The sequence below is a fragment of the Pan paniscus genome, chromosome 7 (assembly GCF_029289425.2).
Source record: "Pan paniscus chromosome 7, NHGRI_mPanPan1-v2.0_pri, whole genome shotgun sequence".
Taxonomy (NCBI): Eukaryota; Metazoa; Chordata; class Mammalia; order Primates; family Hominidae; genus Pan; species Pan paniscus.
Window position 1 is genome coordinate 158,732,542 of NC_073256.2, and position 6,322 is coordinate 158,738,863.

The 6,322-nt window shown below is 59.1% G+C and overlaps 1 long non-coding RNA gene across 1 annotated transcript; it reads left to right on the forward strand.

Annotated features, from left to right (window-relative positions):
• The first annotated feature begins 319 nt into the window (after positions 1-319).
• On the forward strand, positions 320-4,392 carry LOC130541728 (uncharacterized). Its single transcript, XR_008955824.1, has 4 exons — positions 320-443; positions 2,112-2,247; positions 2,729-2,986; positions 4,115-4,392. It is a non-coding gene; the product is annotated as an uncharacterized LOC130541728 (long non-coding RNA).
• The last annotated feature ends 1,930 nt before the right edge of the window (positions 4,393-6,322 follow it).

A 6,322-nucleotide genomic window follows, 5' to 3' on the forward strand; every position in this document is an offset into this window, starting at 1 on the left:
AACTCCGTAAAGTGTTTGAGACATTTATTCTGAGCCAAAGATGAATGGCCGGGGGCCCATGACAGCCCCAGGAGACCCTCAGACCATGTGTTCAAGGTGGTCGGGCCACAGCTAGGTTTCATACATTTTAGGGGGACACAAGGCATCAATCAATACACATAAGCTGTACATTGGTTACGCCTAGAAAGGCGGAACCACCGGAAGCGGGGATGCTTCCAGGTCATAGGTGGATTCGAAGATTTTCTGATTGGCCGTTGGTTGAAAGAGTTATTGTCGGTAGATAGGAATGTCTGGGTTAAGATAATGGGTTGTGCAGACCGAGGTTTCATCATGCAGATGAAGCCTCCAGGCAGCAGACTGCAGAGAGAATGGATGGGAGATGTTTATTATCAGACTGAAAGACTGTTCTGCCAGTCATTCCAAAAGGGAGGGGGGATAACAAGGTATGTCCGTCTCCCGCTTCCCACCGTGGCCTGAACTCGTTTCTCAGGTTCACTTTGGAATGTCCTTGGCCAAGACGAGGGTCCGTTCATTTGGCTGGGGGTCTTAGGATTGATTTTCTGGTTTCCATATGCAATGGGAGTCGGGGAGAGATGGGGTGGGGGCAGCCTGAGGCTCAGCCCTGGCCAAGGAAGCCCCCTCCAGGCATTGGCCAGGTTCTGACTCCTACAGTGTTACAGCTGGCAGGGAACTTGGACCCACAAGCTCCTCCCCTCCCCAAGCCTCAGTTTCCTTGTTTGTAAGATGATGCCTGGGGTCCCTGCTTCCTTGTAGGGCTCAAACAAGGTCCTAGGCTCTATTAGGAACAGTGCCAAGGCAGGGGGCCCCCAACAGCTCAAGCAGGCTGGAGCTTGGTGCTCATGGAGTAGGGGAAGCTGGTGGCTTCTCAGGCTCATGACATTGTCCCTGCAGGGTGCAGGGCTATTCCCTGGTGGGGCTGGGGGTGTGTGTGGCCATTGGCAGGAACCCCGATGTTCTCATCCATGAGTCAGCGGAGATGGGAACATCAATTTATTTGAGTGGCTGGTGCAGCCGAGTCCTTGGAGGACAAGGAGTTTTTGCCAAGCCTGGGCCGAATGTGCCAGGGCTTGGGGCAGGGAAACTGTGTCCAGGGACACAGCTTCAAGGGCCCCTGGTTGATGTCCCCAGGGCCTGCTGAGTGCCAGGCCCTGGGACTCAGAGAGGACACCACCCGATGCAGGCCCTGGGACTCAGAGAGGACACCACCGGATGGAGCTGCCCAAAGGGAGTGCCAGTCGGATGTGGGGGTGGGGGAAGAGGAGGGACCAGGATGTGACGGGTCCGAGGTCTCATGGGGTGCCCAGGTGGGCTGGATTTACAGAGCATGGGTGGCCTGCAGGACCATGAAGGGGCAATAGGGGCAGAAGACAGAGGTTGGAGGCAGGGTGGCATGGAGGGTCTCGGGGCAGGGGCAGGAGGGTCTCCAGGGTGGTCAGTCTGCTGCAGTCAGCAGAGGGCACTGGAGGGGCCTGGGCTCGGGCTCCAGGTAGAGCTGACCTAGCCCAGAATGGGCAGGTGAGGGAAGGCCACCGCCTGGTGGGCTTGGCTGTCCCCTCACCTGGACCCCATCGCCGGCCTCTTCCTTGCACGGGGTAGATGCTCATTGATGTGGTGACGTCTAGCAGGAGGGTGGCCCTGGGCAGGGCTGTGAGCTGGGAGACCTGGGCTGGGATCTCAGCTTTGGGCCCACACACTGGGATGGAGGAGTGTTTACTGCTGTCTCTGAATGGCTGCAGGAAGGCTGAGGGGGCACATGGTTGATGGGCCAGGCCACTCTGGGCACAGTTGCTGAGAGTCTGCTCTTCCTCAATGGGGGCACCCGGGGCGGTGGAAGGGAGTCAGATGCCAATTCCCAATGGGTCCTGGTGGTCGTGCCCTGCTCCAGGGCCTTGGCACCCGCCCCCATAGCCATGGAGTCCAGGGGGGCCCCCAGGGGCTGGAAAGGCAGGGAAACAGATTCTCCTTGGGAGCCTCCAAGGAAGCCAGCCCTGGCTACCACGTCTGTGCTCTGTCTCTGGCTTTGCCTGTTCTGGACATCTCTGGAGGTGTGAGCACCACGTGGCCTTTCATGTCTGGCTTCTTTCACTTAGCACGGTGGCTTCAGGTCCCTCCGCATTATTGCATGTGCCAGTGCTTTGCTCCTTTTTACACCTGAGTAATAGTCCACTGTGGAGTCATCCTTTCAGCTGCTGAGAGATGCGTGGGCAGTTTCCATCTGTAGCCATCGTGAGTGGTCGGGTGAGGCTGCTGAAGCAGACGAGTGAGGGCACTGCCCCGGCCATTTGGGCTGGAGCGGGGGTTTGAACTCCTCTTTGTGGGACCGAGGCTGTGTTCTTGCCCACACCTCTCCCTGCTCCAGGCCTGTCTTCCCCTTAGGACTGGGACTATGACTTGGTGGCTTCAGCCTCCGCAGGGTGAGCCTGATCCTGAGAGTCAGGCTGGGCTGAGGAGGACGGGTGGGCCTCCTGGGGGAGGTGACGACTTCGGACTGGACCTTGCAGGAGGGATGGGCCGTCTGAGGATGGGAGATGGGAGGAGGTATTGCAGGTTGGGCAGCAGGTGAGGCTGAGCTGGGAAGGGAGGTGGTTGAGGCTGGTTCTTGGGCTGAGTGCGGGGGAGGGGTCGGCCGGGGATCACCGAGAGGTCCCTCCAGGCTGCATGAGCAGAGGAGACACCCTACAGGTGATCTTCTTGCCTGTGTTTCTAGAATTCACAAATCCTACAATTCTAAGCTCTCAGAACCCTTGGATCTGAAGGTTCTCAAATGCTAAGGTTTCTAGATGTTAGCAGACGAAGGTGTCAAGACGCATGGGATCTACGATGCAGAGTTCTGAGTGGGGATATGCATCCCCCACCCCGACTCACCCCACGATACATATCAGTAACAGCCTCTGCAACTCCGCCTTGGCTCCCCCGCACGTTCCAGGGGCAGTCACACTGATGGATTGCTGAGAACGTGCTGGAGGTGAGATGTGTTTGCCTGGAGCCTCCACACACTGTCGTCTCCAGCTGTGCCTGTCCCTCCCCACCTTCCACTCTGTGTCTCTTCCCTGCCCCCCTTGTGCCCCAGCCCCAGCCACCCCTGTTCTTTCCTGCCACCCAATCCTGTGCCCCACGACAAGGAGGCTGAGCCCAGGGACGGCCAGGAAGGACCCCCTGGCAGGCTCTCAGCGTGGGAGAGAGGTTGTGGGGATCAGGGGCTTTGCAGAAGGGACAGGGAGGCAGCCCAGAGCACCCCAGCTTCTTGGCCAGCAGCAGGTAACCTGGCCAGAGTGCGGGGCCCCCATGGGCCATCCCTGGGCCAGCTGCCCAGGGCTACCAGGAAGGCAGCTTGTTTTGTAGGAGGTCAGGCAGCGCCCTAACCCCACCTCTTGTCTTCCCTGATGTCACACCCCTGGGTCAGCCCCTTGGGCCGGAATGGGGGTGATGGTGGGAACTGGGAAGCTGAGAGAACAGGGAGGAGGCCGGGTGGGGCACACCAGGCTGTGGCTGTGGGGATGGGGAGATTCCTCGCCTGGGCAGGCCGGGCAGCAGCGGGGCAGTCCTGGGGGGTGTGGTGAATGCTTCTGCTCTCTTCCCCTGACTACATGGGATCCTCCGTCCCACCTCACCTGGAAAAGGGGCTTGGAACTGGGCTGCTCGGCCTTGGGCACACCAAACGGGGCCCTTGGAGCCCTGGGCTTCCTGGGGTGGCTGGGTCCCCACCCTGCCTCTGATCCATCCTGAGTCTGCATTTCTTCTCCAGGTGCCCCCTGCCCTTGGCCTCCCACCACGGCCTGGGAGTAGACAGTGGGCTGGGGCAGGCCCAGCGCTGTCCTCTGTGGGAAAGGAGGACTCTGGGCCTGGAAATAGTCGAGTGTGGACAGAAATAACCCTGACTGGCCTCAAAACAGAACATGGAAAATTAAATAGAGAACATTAGCATTCACCCCGCGCTTGCCACAGCCACTATCCCATTTGGGAGGCGGGCGCGTTTATCCTCATCTAGAGACAGGGAAACTGCGGCCCAGAGAGGGGAGGTGACCTTCCTGAGGCTCCTCTGCCAGCCGGCCAGGCCCTGTGACCCCTGTGCTTCTGTGCTTCCACAACACAGCCGCATCTCCACTTCTGCCCCGACAGTTCCTGCTGCAGCAGATGCACTTCCAGATGCAAACTCCTACTCATCCTTCAAAACCCAGCTAAATGTCACTTCCTCTGGAAAGCCTTCCCCACCTCTCTAGCAGGCAGTTGAGCCCAGCTTACATTTCCGACAGGCCCTCACTGCCCGGGATTGCAGCTGCGGGCTCCTTGAGGGCAGGGATTGTCCCTCATTCATCCTGATTCCATGCCAAGGCTTATAGTAGGTGCTCAATAAATGCTTGCTGAATGATAGATGGGCTGTGTGTGGTGCTAAGTTGAATGCCTTGTCCCTTTCCCACAATTTCATCTCAACCACCCAAGAAGTTAGCGTGAGTATGGCTGTTTTACTAAGGAGCAAACAGGCTTACAGAGGTGAACTCACCTGCTCCAAGGTCACACAACAGTCAAGGGCTGGACCTGGGATTTGGTCCCAGCCCCACAAACACAGCCCCACTATGTACCTAGCATGGGCTCAGGTAGGCCCTAGGGGTGGGCAGTGTATCTGACCACTCGGCCTGTCCACCTTCCCCTGCACCCGTGGCCCCACGGACCCCTGGGCTGGCTCTCAGGTGTGGCATCGCCACCTTCCCCCGCAGGCCCAGAACCCACCCTGCTGGGCCAGCATCGTCTCCCAAGGGCTCCCACACAGACACAGTGGGAGCCCCTTCCCTCAGGCTGGCCCCCAACTTGTCCCCTTAGAGGGGTCGTTGGTAAGCACTGTGGCCTGAGGCTTCCTCTGTGAGAGACTTGTGGGGGTCATGCCACAGGGGAAGAGGGAAGTGAATGGATAGAAGGTTCTAGAACTATTAGCTATTGCAGGGACAAGATATGAAGAAAGGATTTCAAATCCTGGTTTAAAGAATCAGCCAGGCACAGTGGCTCATGCCTATAATTATAGCACGTTAGGAGGCTGAGGCAGGAGGATCCCTTGAGCCCAGGAATTGGAGACCAGCCTGGGCAACATGTTGAGACTCCATTTCTACTAAAAGTAAAAAAAAAAAAAAGATCTGACCATGGTTCCATGTGCCTGTAGTCCCAGCTACTGTGGGCATTGGGGTGAGGGTGGCTGTCGCTTGAGCCCAGGAGGTCGAGGCTGCAGTGAGCTGTGATTGCACCACTGCACTCCAGCCTGGGCGACAGAGCAAGACCCTGCCTCAAAACTAAAAACAAACAAAAAGAATCAAGGTTCTGGGGTTCTGGAGTTGTTTCCATCTTTCTGGCCTCCCCCAGTCCAGCAAAGGCCTATGGGTGAGGCAGAGCGAGTGCTGGAGAAGGTGGCAGCAGGTGGCCTGCGGGCCGGTGGACGGGAAGGAAGTGAGACAGCTGGCAGGCGACTCGGAGCCCGGGAGTGGGAGTGGGCTGGCAAGACCCCTGGCCCGGCCCTGCCCTGGCTCCCCAGAGGGTCTCAGGGCCCAGTGGCCACACTGCCCGCTCCCTGGGGCCCCCTGACAGGAGCTCCCACCGACCTCTCCAGGAATCTGGGGCCTGGGCCTTGTGCCCACCTGCCAGGCCAGTCCCCCCTCAGCTAAACCACAGTGGGCAGATGGATACACAGGCAGGGGCGTGGCCCAGCTGTCGGGCCAGGGTCTACTGGACACTGTCACTGTCTCCCTCTGTCCCTACAGGTGGGGCCTGTCCCCTCTGCCTGACCCAAGGGGCCAGAGACTGCCGAGTGACACACACCCAAGCACTCTCTCCCTCGCCACTGGCTTTGGGGCAGGTGCCAGTGATCTGGTTGGCAATGCTCAGGACTGCCTGTCAGGACATCTGAGCCCTCAGGCTGGTTTCTCGCTCCTGCCCACACAGCGATCTCAGCTGCCAGGCTGTGTGACTCGGGGTGGGGGGCTCTGACCTCTCTGGGCTCACAGGTGATGAATGAGGTTTTTAACCTGAGGACCATGGATGGCCGTGGGGCTCTTGGCTCCCCCCACAAGTGCAAGTGCAGCCTGTCATCCAGAAGGAGAGGCAGCTCCCCAGCGGCCCCCTGACCCCTACACAGCTGCCCAGCCCCAGCCCCACTGCTCTTCGCTGGGGTGACTCCAGACAGGGCATTTTCTGTCTCCCTGCATGCTCCCCACCTATCTCTACAACAGGGAAAACAGTTTCGCTCTGCAAGGCAGCACACCGCCTCGGGACCTGGAGAGAAGGCGAAGGTGAGGAGTGGGCTCTGCCCCCAGCTGTG